Here is a 17,103-nt window from a genome sequence, read left to right as displayed (position 1 = left end):
TGTCCCCCCTCCCCTCCCTTATGGCTCTCCCTTCCCTCTTCTCTTTCCAACCCTCCTCTAATCCCATCGTCTCTTCCTCTCCTCTCCTCTCCTCTGAATTTTCCTCTTCTCCATTTCTTCTCTTTTCAATTACTGTCCCATCTCACCAACTCTATTTTCTCCAATCCTCAACTCCCTTATCCCCATTTCTCCTTGACTCCCCTCCCCTCTTCCAATGTCCTCCTCCCTCATCTGCTCCTCTCCACTTCCCTCTCCCATCTTAGCTTTGATCCTCTTGCAATTCCTCTCCACTGTTCACTCTTCATTCACTCCTCTCCTGCTCCATCCACTGCTCCTGCATGACTCTACGGCTGTTAACATTTTCCGTTTTTCTCTTTTGCTTCACCTCTCCTTGCACCCCATCTCCCCTCTCAACCTTTCACTTCTCAACTTTCTCACGTGACTCAGTCTCCCATCTCAAATCAACATGTCTCCAAACAGAGAAGTGAAGAAATAGAATCTTGACAAAGCCCGGGGATCTGCCCTGCCAGTCCCTTCCATCTGCTCATCTATTCATATGTTTCCCTATTCCTCCCTCTGACTCTGGTGTATGTCTAACCCCCCCTCACCCCCAGCTTGGTCATACACACACACACACACACATGCAGACACACGCACACACACACAATCACACGCACATACACAAACGCATGCACATACAGACTCCGATTGCGACCTGACGGAGCGTTAAATTACAGCCTCACCAACACTGTTGTGAGGGAATTGCTGTGTGCTCTGCTTAATGTCTCTTATCCTCTACTCCTCTCCCCCTCTCTCCTCTTCCTCCCATCTTCTCTTCTATCTGTACAGATCTTCCCCTCCACCCCTTGTCCCTTTCATATTTCATCTGTTGTTTTCAACGATCTACTTTTCTGTTTGAGATTTTTGCTTTTGTTTAAATCCTTGCATGTCTTTTCTCTTCTGCTTTCTCCATTCACCTGTTGTTCCCCATCTGATCTGCACACTTGTCCTCTTCGGTCACTTGGCAAATCCCATCATTGCATCATTATTGTATCTGTCCCTCTTCTGGTCCAATTTGCTGATATCTTCTTTTGTTAATCATAAACACAGTGCTGCCACAGGCATTCCCTTCAGTTCACACCATCTTCCCATTCACCCTCCACTCTCTGTCTTTTTTCCCCCAAAGCTACTTCATGTTCTTCCTTTCTTACTCTATCTCCTTATTTCCCCCTATACTTCCCTTATCACTGTCTCGTTCTTGCATTTCCCATCCCCATTCTCCTCTCTAACTCCCTCCTTTTCTCCTTCCCTTGTCCCTCCTAGCACTGATTACCATGTGTGTATGTCTGTGTCAGTTTTAATCCTGTCAGTGTAAGGTCAGCAGCAGGGATTTCCCTGGGCATCACAGCTAGCAGCTTTAGCACTCTGCATCACCAGTCTTATGCTCTCTATATTGATAATAGTGCCAGCAGCAGTGACCCTAAAATTTATCACAGCACAATATACTTCGTCGCTTTTCATATGATGCTAAAAGTATCATCATACGTTTCCACATACCATCTTACGAAGGACTTTTTAAAAAGAAAAATTACAGTATTTTTTAATAGATGGCAAAATATTTTCATTAATGAATTAATATATATGTATTTCAATAGGAAGCATCACTGTGAGCGCGCATACTGGTGACGTTAATAATGGTAACAGATTGTTGATTTATTTTTGATTAGTGCTCCCATCGTTTGACAGTTTGATCTGAGTTTCGCGAGCTATGTGTGTGCTTGTTTTTTGACTCGACCGATTTAAACATGGTGGCCGGGTCACAAACTTTCTCATTTTACAACTGAACCGTGAAATCTGTTTCTGAAAACATTTGAGGAGAGAAATAAGCAATGAAGTAACAGAATATCATTTCGTTTTTTATCAGCACTGCCTAGTGTGACTGTTTGATCTGAGTTTCGCGAGCCTGCTGCCTTGTGATGGACAGACATAAAGTTGAGGTCAAGTCATGATTATGCAAATTTAGATACAGCTCGGTCAGTCAACTCATGCTTGAAATTTTTTCTAGTTCTAGGATTCCTCCTCTGTGGACGTCTAGGAGGTGAATCTATCTTCCCAGAAGGAGATGGATTACCTCTCAGCAGCCATCCAAGACCTGTTACAGAAAGAGGCAGTGTCAGTCTTCCCCACTCACAACACGCATTGGTTTTACAACTCATACTTCCTGGTTCCCAGAACCACAGGAGATTTCTAATACATGTTGAATCTTCACATACCCGTGCTTTGCGAGCAAGACGTTCCGTATGTTAACCATCCAGCAGTTACCGAAACTGGTTCAGCCGGGAGATCACTCACAATTTAGAGGTGCAAATTTCAGAGTGAGGTGGCTTCAAAAGTCAGGATCTTCTTGCATTTCACCATCCAGGGGATAGCCTATAAGTATAGAGACTGACATTTGGCTATGCCAAGGCCCCCCCGCACCTTGCTACGTGATCAAGGCATGACTGTCTTCTTTCATCTCGAAATACTCATCATCATGGCTAAGTCCAGGAAATGGACTATGCTCCACACAGCTCGGTTGATCTTAGAACTAACCAAGTTTGGGTTCACTATCAACTGGAAGGTGAGCAGGCCCCTGCAACACCAACAGGTGGAATATCTGGGGATTATGCTTGGCACGTGCAGGCTTTGAGCTGCTCTATTGGACCACTGACAGATGGCCCTCCTGCAGGCAGTCTACACCTACGGCAGGGTGTAAAAGTGATGGAGTTGACAGTCAGGCAGGCGCTCGGGTTTGTGGCAGCTACCCATTCCGTGGTACCGCTGGGGTTCCTGCTCATGCAGAGCCTGCAGAGGTGGCTTGCCAGCCTTCGTTTGGTTACCATTTCTTGCAACACCTCAGGCCCCTGCTACAGGTAAGGTGTTTGTGAGAACAGAAAGCAGCACAACGGTGGCCTACATGTACAGGCAGGGCAGAGGTCGATCCGCCGCCCTGTTGAGGTTTGCGGAGAGCCTGTGGTTGTGGGCCTCAGAGTGCTTATCCATTTGACCCCAGCAGGGTTAGGCCATGGCTCTATCCAGTTTGGTTACATACTACTTGGTTTGGCTGGGGCCCCCTATTTCTCCGCTGTTGCAGCCTTACAAAGAAGTAGAGGTCTGCAGCAACTAACCTTTAGTCGTTCAGGATGAGTGTGGTTGGGCTGATGACATGTTGCAGCAGGGCGTATATTTATTGAGTTCCACCCACTGCAGCCTGATAGTCCAGTAGAGGCCGCAGCCTGTGTGAGTTAGAATGAAGGTTACAATATTTTAACCCCTAGTTTTATAAGCAAAGGTGGAGCCCATCCGCTCCTATGCTGCTCGCTTAACGTGTGTACAATAGTATAGCAGCAGTGTGTGCTACCTTACATATCTTTTTGTCCGTATGTATTCAAGTAGGCACTTCCTTATTCCCTGGCTGTGCTTATGTATATTTTCAGGTGGTGATTGCGTACTTGTGATTTTAGAAGAGTATTACCATTAGAATCCAGTGTACCAGTTTACTACTACCTGCCTGTCTAATATGTCCATCTGCTGTTCCTAGTCTTTGTAGAGTTAAACAAAACAAAAGTAAATGCAGGTTTGAGAGATGAAACCAACGCAGTCAGTCAGAAGTCTGTCAAGGTGAGTGAGCCACAGTAAGTTCAGGTGTGACAGGGAAGGAGACGTTCTCTGTCCCGCTCTGAGCAACAAGTGTAAAACTACCATTGACAAAAACCCCAGTGACCATTATACAAAAACTATTGGAAACTAAACAGACCACAGTTCCAGAGTGCAGTTGTAAGGGCGGGAAATATGTTTTTAAATCAAATGTCACAAAATAATGGCCTTATGGTCTATCAAGAAACCAAAATAAAATGAGAAAATATGAAACAAAATGAAGTGGATATTAATAATGATTTCTATTTTCTCTTGCACAGTTGCTGCTAATCCAATTCAAGACCCTCAGTACATTTAATTTGGTGTAGGCTAATATTGCGTTTAGTCTAAACTTTGTCTCAGTGACCCTAATGCTGCGTTCACACCGGTCGCGTTGATTTTTAGACGCACTGCAAAAAAGCGTCCAACGCACTGCAAAAAAGCGTCCAACGCGCCGCCGGTCGTGTTCACACCGATCGCTGCAAAATCTCGTAGCGCCGGAGAGGGGGCGTGGTTTATCGTCCTGGAAGCCTCGATCTGACCGCCATTGTTTTCCGCCGTCAACCATGACAGGAATAAGGACAATTGCTGCTTTGTACGTGTTGTGGAAGTCCCTCAAACATCGGAATGCCAAACGCCGTCATGTCTGGTTCATAATATTGTTCAGAGGAGCTCCGTGGATTGTATCGAGCTGTATTCACTGTCTAGCAAGCCACCGGTCGCTGTTTACTACAGCTGTAGGAACACAAAATAAACTGATTTGGCTGTGATTCAACGGCAATAAACCGACAAAAAGGGACTCCGAAATAACTACGTAATGATGCCGATTTGTACTTGTCTTCTCCGACAAAAAGGGACTCCGAAATAACTACGTAATGATGCCGATTTGTACTTGTCTTCTCCGACAAAAAGGGACTCCGAAATAACTACGTAATGATACCGATTTGTAGGTTACTGGTCTTCTCAATGGAGCTCTGATGGATCGGTGCTAGGCTATGCTAACATCGTAGCAGCTCCACCAGCACTCAATAACGTCACGTAGACGTAAATACGGCAGCGTCTATTTATTGTTTGTACCGTATGGTTTACACACACACATGCATACACATAGTTTGGTCCGGTCTCTGTTGATATGAGGTATCGTAGCGCTCTGGGTGAACACAGACGGCGACAGGATTTATTTCCTGATTCAACAACGGCAGGAAGCCAGTGACGACAGGGGGAGCAACTCAACGCTGATAGGCTATCGCGCCACAGCGTCACGCGATTATGTCGCTGAAGTTGAAAAATTTCAACTCGCGCGTTGGCGATTTTGCGGCGTCCAACGCGTCCACCGCGTCCACCGCACTGCAATAACGCGTCCAACGCGCCGCGGGATCGCAAAATCGAGGCGGGCCAGTCTCATCGCGTCTGTGCATAGACTTTGTATGTAATCTCGACGCGCGTCAAAAAATCAACGCGACCGGTGTGAACGCACCGTAATGACTCGAGATGCAATCAGTTTCCTGAGAGAGCAGAAGCGTTTAGGGTTAGATGGAAGGGCTCCGGCCACCAAGGGAGCATTCATTACTTTGATCTTCTCTTCACTACATTGGTTTGGGGGTTTGAGATAATACGTTGATTTGTCCCTGAATACCCTCTGTTAGCTGTGATTTGATTGAGTGATTGCTATCCAGAGAGATTCCACACAAGCCAGGCACAGCAGTAATACACCGCTGAGCAAATCAGAACAGGATTACACCGTGCAATGAAAAAGTTATCTTTCAAATGGGAAATAACTATCGAACGCAACATCTTACGAAGTATGTTTGTCTAATTACTAGTCATAAATATCTAAGACCACCAATTGAGTAACATTTTAGTGAGATATAAGGACTTGTTTTTCGATAATGCATCTTCAATATCTTGTGCTTTTGATATGACATTCTGGGATTGATATTCTAGGATTCTAAGATCTCTTTTTATCTTGAAAGGCCAAAATATTACATTATATTTCAAGAAATCGTATTCGGCAAATTTGAACTGTGCCATTAGCAGATTTCTTTTTACATCTAGCAAGGAAAAACACCTTATATTGGTTGTTTTCTTTATAACCTATTTTTGAAACTGCAATTTTTTCAGGGTATTACATCATGTAATGTAAGACAGTTGTGGATACAGCTGGTCGTAAAAAAGATTCAAAATGTTCTCCAAACAAAGTAGCCTTCGTGTTATTGTGGTTTTTATGATATTGTCATATTCATGCTGACAATTTCACCTGTCGGACTAACTGTGACTGAATTTGACATTTGCATGACTCGTCTAATCTTAGAAGGTAAAGCAGTTCATCCCCTGGAGGCACAATTTGATTAAAACCATGGAATGAGGTCTTATGTGTCTCGTATTTAAAAATAATGATCGAGACCTACCGCACATTTCAATGAACTGGTCCGTTTATTCTCATATCTTAAAATATGTAATTTATGTCCGAGGTCAGGGAAAGTTCAAAAAGCCCTCATTCAAATTAGGGGATTTGAGATGGTGTTGCATATTCCTCTGCTACAGGGGGTTGTCAGCCTCAACTAACTCTGCAAGTGTCATCAGACTATTCATACATTGTTGAGTCTAAGGCTCCACATTTGCATGTTTTACCCCACGCAACACATTCAATACAATAAAAGATGATGGGCTGTGTGGATGTATTGTTGTTGCCAAGAGAAAGGAGACAGATACAGCAATCCCTGCAAGATAAACATGAGCACACATAAGCATGACTCAAAGATACTTAAATGACCATCAAAGCATTTCAGCACAAAAGCGCATTGAGGTATTATTTCACTCTCCTATATTGGGTCAGAAGAATAAAGACAGCAAGCAAGTGCCAAGCAGTCGAAAGAGGCCTCTTCTAACCTTTATAATTACTTGGGGAATTATGAATATGACCTGAGATCAACCTCATGGCATGTTCACCTCATTAAGCCTTACAGGGCATCAAATTGAAAGGCAGAACTATTAATCATAGAGTTAAAAGCTATGTATAAAGGATAAAAGGCAAACGTGGCTGAGCTAAATACAGAAAAGGGGAATTGTGTGAAGGAGGATGACATCCTTTTTATTAGGTTAGTTATGTAATGGCTGTGACATCTCCTGAAGAAACTATTTGTGCCCCATTATTGACTCCGAACAAATCAACCCAGTGGCATAAAGAGCAGCACTCTGCCTGCTACTTGAATTATATCTTAAAAACGCCCACCAAAGGGTTGTGAAGTTTAATACATATGCTTCCGCCCATCCACACGTCTTAGCTGTTTGCTATTGTTAGATTTTTTTTTTATGCATCTTGCTGTGTTGTAACGATGAAACACGTTGCAGCTGTGAATTTAACATATCTCCATAACTTCTCAGAAATAACGCTAATTTGCGTTGGACTGCGGACCAAATCAAATGCAATGGGATACCTGCTGACATCAGGCTGACATTTTAGTTTTGGGATGTACTTCTTTACACACACACACGTCTAAATTAAAGTGATATAAATAAAATGAATAAAAGCCTTTTTAGCTTGAATTTTCCCTTCATATGAGATGATATTTAACACTTAATTGTGCTACTTTGAGTAACCCAGATAATATGTTTGTTTTGCCAGCAGCTGGTTTGCTGCAGCTATGCAATTAGCATATTGCCTGTTCATGTTTGTTTTCACCTCTTTCATTTAGTTGTTCTAACAAGGATAACAGCCTCCTATAATAGGAGTCCACAGTCATAAACAAACACACACACACACACACACACACACACACACACACTGGAGGGTCCACACATAATGTGTCTAAGCACAGCAGTAAGCACAGAGACACACAAGGGCAGGTAAGCACACACGCGGCATAGAAACAAACACACGTGTGCAACACACACCTCTGCAGAACTCCATTATGTTTTTCATAATGTGTCATGCGATCTGGAGAACAGCCAGGCTTGTCTATGAATCGCTAATTATTTACTTGTCATTAACGTGATGGTTGGGGATGTTATTTTAAGAGTGTGTGGGTAGTGTGGAGGTGTGTGTGTGAGTGGAATGTCTGAGCATGCAAACTAGGTCTGTGAATGCCTTTGTGCACCCGAATGTGTACATGCATGCAAGTGTGGGTTTCTGTACCTTGGAGCAGTGCTTCATAGCTGGGGAGCTGCAATTCACTGTTTACAAGGCAGACACTGAAAGCAACTATTTATTGATGGAGGAGGACTGAAGATTCTCTTCTCCAAGTGCAGAAATACGAATCTGAAAAAAAGAACAATGTAACAATATCTTAATGTGTTAATAATATTGTGGACTTTTGTATAATGATGCTTTTTTTTACTTCCATGCTAATAAAGCCACATTGAATTTAATTTAATATATAACTATTACTGTGACCATTGATACATACACAGAGTCTGCCTCCCTTCGTATTACTGGAGTCTTGCATTCTGACGGTGTGGAACACAGTACGCCCGTCAAATGCATTAGCTTGGAGCCAGGTCTCTGTCAAGATTTGGGCGAAACAGTCTCTGAACTCCCGTTACTGAGTTAGCTCGAGTCTAATTTCATCCTTTTTCTTTGCCTTTGCCTGTGCCTGTGGCCGGACATCAGCCAGGAGTATGCTGGGTAGTGGACTAGCCTGAGGTCCTTAGGTTGTCTTCGCTCTTATCCTGGCTCTCTTCTCTTTCTTCCTGTAGTGGCCGACTGGTCTGGCTGGGTGGTCACAAGATATTGTTGTCAGAGATCGTCTCAAAGTCTGCTACTTAATCTAATTCCCCTGCTTTCTTTTTCAATGTTGATAATTGTATTGCTGTTATAGGTTGTACGTGTGTCGGTAATTAAGATGAGAAGATAACACATTTTCTAAAAAATGGAGCAAAGACATCACAATGGTTTCACATTACTTGTTTGACGAATTGTTAATATGGAACAATTGATCAGTGCAGCTTTAAGTGAGTTGATTGTGTGGCCTCATTAAAGGAAGCATTTTGAATGTTTGCCTATGTGTTGTCCTATCGCTCTCGTTATTCCTCTCTGTCTTTCTCTCTCGATGCTCATCTGTCTTTCAGTTGCTGTGTTGTTCTAAAATATATCAGGAAGAAACCTGTACAGGTCTCCGTGAATACATAAATATCCTGTCAGGAGGGATCAAACAGCTATTTGGAAAGCCTATAAAAACAGGCCCAGGGGCCGGAGTACACTGACCCTCGTATGCTGGTGACTGCACTGCAGCTCAACCCACTCCAGGAAGAACATCACATTATTGTTCGACTTTTTTTCTTTCAAAAGTGATCCCTTTTGATTGTGAGACAAAAATAACAGTGATAGTTAGCAGGAAATGATTTTTCTCTCCAATGTTATGAGGTTTCAAGAATTACCCATAAGACTCGTCGTCTCTGTTTCTCTCTCTCTTCTTGGACAGTTGTTATGTGCTGGTTGAAATGAGCAAATCCCCTGAGGATCAACACTGCATCCTTGACATGGAGCTCGTGCCAGAGATAGGAAACTCAAGAGCATCAGTGGATCAGGAGGCAGCGTGTGAGAGCAAGAGGAGCCTGAGGGAAGAAGAAGAACTAAAGTTGTGCTAATCTTGAAAGAGTCACTGGAAAATCTATTTGTTTTCAAATTTAAACAGCAACAGACGGTTGACAGTCAGATGACAGAGATGTGAAATGTGGAAAATGTCCCGAGTCTCGTTTCTCCAAAACACATAGTTACAGTTTCATCAAGCAAGAAACCACAGCAGATTGGAGTGGATGCTCTGAGCAGTGAACTCTTCGCTAACTTCTCTCACGATCTGCTTTTGCTTCTCCACTTTACTCGTCCTTATTTTGTCGTGATACTTATTAATTCTCTCTCCCTCTGGCTCTCTCTCTCTCTCTCATTGTCTCTCTCTCTCACACATACATAGGCAGAAGGGGCAGTGAAGCAGATGCAGTTGACGTTCTGCACCAGCGAAGCATAACAGTGTAGTTAGCCTGCTTGTCATGAAACAGAATGCCTCAGCACGGAACAGAACAGAGTACAGCAGGGCTTAGAGCCCTCTGGAGCAGCAGGGGCATCTCACATACTTCTCACGTTGCGAGTTCAAGTCCAGAGTATCACCTGTTGTTGCACATTGTTACCACATCTCGCACACTCCTGTTTCATTTTCAGTCTTTACGGAAAACTATCCCACACAGCTGTGAGGAAAAGGGAAGCACAGATAACTGGATGAATATCTTAACAACTTTTGAATGGATTGTATATATATATAGTGCCACCACCAGCACATGCTTCACTAAGATGGTAACATTTACCTGCTAAACATCTTGCTTGTCAGCTTGTGAGCATAGTTAGCATGCTCAAAGAGCATTACGCTCAGCGAAGTGCAGCCTCTCAGAACATGAACTGGGCAAGACACCTGAACACTTTAGGGCTAATTCACATACGAGACACCATCACACTCACATTTACACCTGCAGGCAAGTGTGTTTCGGTTTTGTCAAACCTCAATTTTTCATTTGTCTGTGCTAAGCTAATCTGACATGTTCAATTCAATGTCGTTTGATGCAATGCCGGGCCAAGCTGTAAAATGCTTTTTCAACCACGAGCAGATTGGACCATTGATCTGTGCTTGATCACTGCACTTTTCTTCCTGCCTTAATATAAAGACAAGCAGGCCTATAACCCGTGCTGTGCTTTAATGCGCTATATGGTCTTTCATGCTTTGCTGTACAGTACTATATCATGCTGAGCGGTAATGTGATTTTCCATGTAGTGCTGCTCCATACCTTGGCTGTGCTGTGCTGTCCCTCTCTACCAGAGAACTGAGAACGGGGGCATTGCTGCAGTGCTCAGTTCTGCATGCGTCAGTGATCGCAACTATAAAATTCTTTGATGAGCATAATGGATCCACGCCATAACCATTTGAGAGTCCTGGGAACTGTTTAACAGCAACTTTGACTCAGTGAACCACAGCATTAGGAATACACAGTCAGTGGCAAAGTGTTGAGAAAGTTAAATTATCTGGTGAGTTTTAAAGTTGTACTACAAAACATGTCATTATATATGTCTCTGATCATTTGTCACCGCCCACAAACAACACAAAAAAACCCATTTCTGTCTTTCTGGCTTAAAAATTTTTTATAACTGCATTCAAGAACTTTTCTAAATTATTTAGACCCAGGCATGTTTTAATACATGAAAGGATCTATTTTGCCTTTTCTGTCCTCCTCATGGATTTGAGGAGGACAGCAGAGTGCTGGTTCGCTTTCACTGAATCATCACTTTCTAATTTTGGAAGCAACACATCTGCTTCTAATTAAGGAGACTGATTGAATCAAGGCTTTCACTAGCACACATACGGGTGCGCGGACAGACGCACCAACACATACACTCACTCAGATCAGATGAGATTCCCAAACACTGTTTGGGAATACACACCTTTTACATGACACTGTGTGGTCAGCATGGAAAGACAGTAACAAGGCTACGTTGGGAATGAGAAGTGTGTATGTTTATTCCTGATTCTTAACGGTATTGCTCCTGTGCATCACCTCAAAAATCCCCGAAAAGACTTGCTTTGCAGCGACTTGTGAGTCCGTGTGGCACAATATTATCAATTACAGTTGACTGTCACATATTCTACTCAGACAGCAATATTTTATTGCTATATCTTAACTTGAGTATTGATTACTTCATCTCCGTTACACTCTGGATTAATGTGTTTGCCCTCTAAGTATCTCATGCATATGGACTCAGTTTTGTTTCCGTCTTTCTTTCTGTCTGGAGTTTGTTCATGTCCATGTTAAACATTTTCTTATCTGACACACACTCGCACTTAAATACAGTTTGTTTCCTCGCTGAATACTTCATCTTGACACATGCACTACACACACTCTGGACATAACATCTGTTTACGCAACTTTTTATTAAACTGTGTGCTTTAACAGCTTCACCTGACGCACGCAGTCCTTCACATTGTAAATATATACCTGTTAACTACACCCACACACATACTCACAGGTAATCTTGCAGAGTGCTTCACACCAATACACAAGATAAAATCTCTATCTCAAACCTTCTTGTACTTTCCTCTGAGCGCTCTCTCTCTATCTACAGTGGCTGTACATGTGCCATGTATATCTACTTCCATACCTAACACAGCGAACAAATGGTAGGATGATTAAAAGACTGTCAAAGTAAACACAAGACATATTTGCTGCGATGTGCTATTTAAACTCCTGAACTTTGAATGGATGTTAGGTATTTTATCACATTTTCATCTATATACTGTGTGAATATGATGCAAGATTAATTCCAGTGCTCAACTTGTGTGGATTTCCTTTTTATTACTTGCTCTTTTTGCACAGTTACACATACATTCAGTACAATCAACACTTTGGTGTGTATAAACTGTATATATATATAAATATATATTCGATCGTCTGCCAATCGGCAGTCTGAGTGCTTTGTGTGCATGCAAGTTGTCAGAGGAAAACAGAGAGAACGAAGCACGCCGGGGCTTTCAAATTTGACACTGCTTTTATTTGTGAAAAGGCAATTTGTTAAGTTATGAAAAAAATATTTTAAAAAATGCATTAACCTTTTTTTATTGCAAATACAATCACATGTAATTGCAACACACATGAACCTGCACTGGATTGAGAGCACAGTGACCTCTGCTGAACAACCTCTAGAGTTCAGAATGCAGATGAAAAAAAGTATTGTCTCTCTCTCCTCCTCTCTCTGAATGTCTTTCTTGACCTCTCACTCAGTCATGCTCTCTCTATTGACTTTTCCCGTGGTCCTTATCTTCTTCCCATAACTCTTTCACAGCCTGAGGCCCAGGAGATAGACATTCGCCGACTCTATCTCCTCTCTCCAACTCTCCTGTCGTCCATTGAATGATCTCCTTCAGTCTATCTCTACATCTAAGTCCCACCCTTCCCTCCACATAGCATCTACCCCCCCCCCCTCTTTCTCAAATTCAGATTCAACTTTATTGTCATTGCACAATACAAGTACTAGTACAACGAAATGCAGTTTTAGCGTCTGACCAGAAGTGCAAAAATTCAAAATTAGCATTGCTTAAAAACAGTAACAGATTTTGTACAAGAGTAGAATGTTCAACATTATTCCTATTACTGTACATGTTACTGTGTTTTATAAACCTCACTCTCAGTCTCTCTTTGTCAGTCTCTGCTCCATCCCTCTATATGCTTTCAGGAGTAATGGATGACCATGTTGTGGTGGTGTCAGGGTTGCTACCACTCCCTCCATTGCTCCATTCCCCCCCCCTCCCCCCATCTCCCTCTCCACATCAGCGTGGTTATAGAGAGCCAAGCATTTGGCAGTCTTGCTCTGTCTCGCTCTGTCTGTCATCCAACTAATAGATGGCCATGATGGGGTGAATGTGTTAGAAGAGGCATTCTTGTTGGCTCCATTAAACTATAAGCTCACTACTCTGAAGGACAATACTATAACACCTCTGTCTCTCTTCCCCTCACTAAGATTATCTCATGGAAATGAACAGGTACCCTGGGAGCTTGTTTCACTTTGTTGTTGCATCATAGATTTAATACAAATGTCTCTTGCTACTGTAAAAATGTAAGAACTTACTCATTTGTGAGAAATTGCCAGTGTTTGGGGTAACGCATGACGAAGTAACGTGTTGGAGTACTCTGACTACTTTTTTGTTGTAATGAGCAACGTAACAGTTTGCAATTGAAGTGCTGCAGCTCCGAATTCTGAGGGAAATTATCGAGCTTGTAGCTGGTTACGTGGTGGAGGAGATGCTACCGATATCATGAATAAATAAATAAATAAATAAATAAAATCCATGTGATTCGTAAAAATCGAGGGAACAGTGCCTGACAGAAAAGCACTACCTCACTCTAACAAAGAGCTGTAAATGGAGTATTGCGGCAGTCTTCGGTAATGTCTACACAGGATACATTCAGGCACACTGCTGCAGTGTAGATCAGCTGCATTTTAGCAGCACTGCACAAAATGATGCAGGGATAAGTAACTCATGTAATTACTGAAATTCAAATACCTATTAATCATAAAAAATAGGCACTTAGCTGTTACTCAGTAATGTGTTTCTGCCCAGCGCTGTCCACATTATTACTTAAATTACTATGAAACACTAAGACCTATTGAAGCAACAGCTGCTCTCCTAAATAACTCAGGATACCACTGAGCCCATAAAGCTCAAACCTTCCCAAAACCATGTGAGATCAGCTATAATTTCTTAATTTACAGATTGGAGGTGTGGTGTTGTCTCTTTTGGCCAGAACTTCTTCCAATTTGGTCTTATCTCAATTTTGTTCTGCAACACTGCTGGAAAGAGTGGTAAGTCAATCGGATGTACTTTTATTTCTTCACAAACCAGCATGGTACTTCAAAGATGGAAGCTGATGGATCTTGTTTAAGTTATTGATGAGCTGCCTGTGTTCTCTATTTCACTGATATGGGACACATGTGAATTGTATTGGGCAAGATGTCGATGCGGTTAGGAGTTAACAAAAACAAAAAACAATCAGACGGTACCATCCATCAGCATTGTTTCAAAAAAGGAACGTGCCAGTGAAACATTCTTTGTATCAAATCTAAGTGAAATGGCATTTGTTTTGATTGTGTTGGTTCTATCGCATTCGGCCATGAAAGAAAGATCGAAAACCTGAGTTCTTGTTGAACTCCCCCAGATGAGGTTGAGTGTTGCCAAGGCTGACCGATTGATAGCGGTGGTCTATCTAAAATGTACTTCGAGAAATAAAATGTTTTATGTACACTTCTTTGAGATTGTTGTCTTTTGTGCTGAGAAATGCATTGGGCTGAGGGCCTTCTCTATTCTTATATTCTACACCTACTGGTTGATTTGTCTGTATTAACAAGAGTCACCTCTGTTTCAACTCCATTCTATAATAATAAATGGGAATGTGTTGTGACATGAATAGGATAAATGTATCTCCATAGAAAATATAAATGATAAGTGTGTACTTCACCAGTAAAGTCAATGAACCGGCTTCGGCTTCTAATCCTCTCTGTGAAACAGACTTGTAATGAAACACTTAGCTGGGCCATTAACTAATCATTGCCAATCAATTACTTGATTGGGCGATGGATCGTCTGTCAGCCTGAGGTGTTGATCTCATCATCAGTTGATTGATTGATTGGTTCATTGACTGGTGGGCCAATGTTGAACTGACAAGGCCAGAGAGCTGTTGGGATTGTACAAGGTGTTGATGCGTGATTGTCACTTGAAAAGAAATGCATACGTGCCTATATATATATATATATATATATATATATATATATATATATATATATATATATATATATATATATATATATATATATATATATATATATATATATATATATATATATATATATATGAATAATATGATGTTAAAGTGACATGCAGGGGAGAATGCGATTGTGAAACAGCATCATTATGAACAGAGAATATATATTAATAGATAGACTCTATTTCTCCAGTGTGATCTGCAACCTCTCGTGTGACGCAGGCTGACTGAGCAGTGAGCACAGCTAAGTTCTTCTCATATCAATGCGACAATTAACGCAACTTTGTCAGTGGCATTAATGACAGCGTGTCAATCTACACTTGTTACATGCATAGCATCTTTTCAAAATAGACTTGCTATTGTATGGTGAATTGAATGTACTAGCTAAGCCATTTTTCAAGACAAAATCCCCTTCAACAATAAAGTATGGTCCTTTTTTTTCCATGTTTTGTTCTATATACCCTGCTTTTCTCGGTTTATCTCAATTTGACAGATGTATTTTTTCTCTTACCTCTCCTCCCTGTCCACTTCCTGTATTCCTCTCTCACCTGTTTAAAAATCACTCGACTGCTTTAGGGCATGGTGTCCTTTTCAACTCTTCCTCTACTCATGTATCCTCTAAAAATGTGGTGATTTGCCGAAAAAAGAAAAACAACACAGCTTACCAGGCTGAGTGACAGACACATGCACACACATACATGCTGGACTTATTGTCAATGACTTTTTTATGTTGATCCACAAAGAGAGCAGTCATGCAGAGAAATGATGAGAAACAAACTGTGGGACGTTCGGGAGGGTGGCAGGCAGGGGAAAGACAGTTAAGAGGGAGGCAAAAGTGTACGTGTCGTTGAGAGAGAGAGAGAGAGAGAGAGAGAGAGAGAGCTACATGGATGTGAGTGTGTCTGAGAGAGAGCAAGAGAGTTAGAGAGAGTGATCAGAGCATGTTGAGAAGAGCTTTTGGCTTTTCTCTCAGGATAAAGCTTGTTCCGGTCTTGTGCTGCTGAGTCTCGCTGTAGCACTGTCCATGGTGCTGAATTGGCTGGACGGTCTTCCGTCTCTCTTTATCTCCCTCCCTTCCTCTGTTACATTTTCTCTCCTCCTCTCTGTCTTTATCGCTTGTGCCCTCTTATTGTCTTCTCTATCTCTCCCTCTCAACTTAACAGACGCGTTATGGTTATGAAACACAGCATGTTGCCACAGCAATGACTACACATTCAGTGTTGAAATGACAGGCAAACACCACAAAGCAGCAACAACTGCAAACTGAATATACAGTAGTTATGAAGATGAGTGAATCAGAAAACGCTGTGAATAAAAAAAATGAAGCGTTAATGTTTTGTTTTTTGTACTGGATTGCATTGGAATTGTTTCATTTAGGCTGCAACTAAATAATACTAAAGGAGAAGATTTCCTCTCAGCAGAAAAAGGACAGCGCTGGTAATTTATTCAAATGCCTAAACCATAACATGTTTACGTTAACCTCACAAGGACCTTTCAAGAGCTCTTGTGTGTCTGTTGTTTCCAGGAAGCAAAGGCAGAAGTAGTTATTCTACCATCACACAGCCTCTTAGGGAGGAAGGTTGATTCACATGCTATGACATGGAACACCAGTGTTTGTGTCTTTTTACTACCGGTATATACTATAGCCGTGTCAGATTAGAATGGTTCACAATGGTTGTTTTGACCAATATGTTGTTTATTTTTTAATCAAATATGAATATAAATCAAAAATATATTTTTTAATAAATATCAGATAATAATGGCTGGTGTTGTTCAACAGTCAAATAACAACACTATTAATTTACAATGATACAAAACAGACAAAAGAAGCAAAGAATTGTCACTTTAAAAAAAATAGAAAGTGTCCAATTGTTGAATGTTCGACATTGTTTGCTTGTTAAATGTCTTTTTTCGTTTTGTTATTATGTTATTGTTCATTGGAATTCTCATTAAATCCCCAAAGCAATTGATAAATCAAATGCTTTAAGAAACAAATATTTAAAAACTGTGGTAACTGTGGCTGTCCCAGGACTGTAATAAACCCATCCAATCATTTCATTCTGCCTGCACGTAATGATGAGACTACCTGCATGCATTCTGCCCATGCGCTCATTACGTGTCACCGGAGTCTTCCAC

The sequence above is a fragment of the Melanostigma gelatinosum genome, assembly GCF_949748355.1.
Source record: "Melanostigma gelatinosum genome assembly, chromosome: 7".
Lineage (NCBI taxonomy): Eukaryota > Metazoa > Chordata > Actinopteri > Perciformes > Zoarcidae > Melanostigma > Melanostigma gelatinosum.
Note: the sequence above shows the minus strand (reverse complement) of the source record.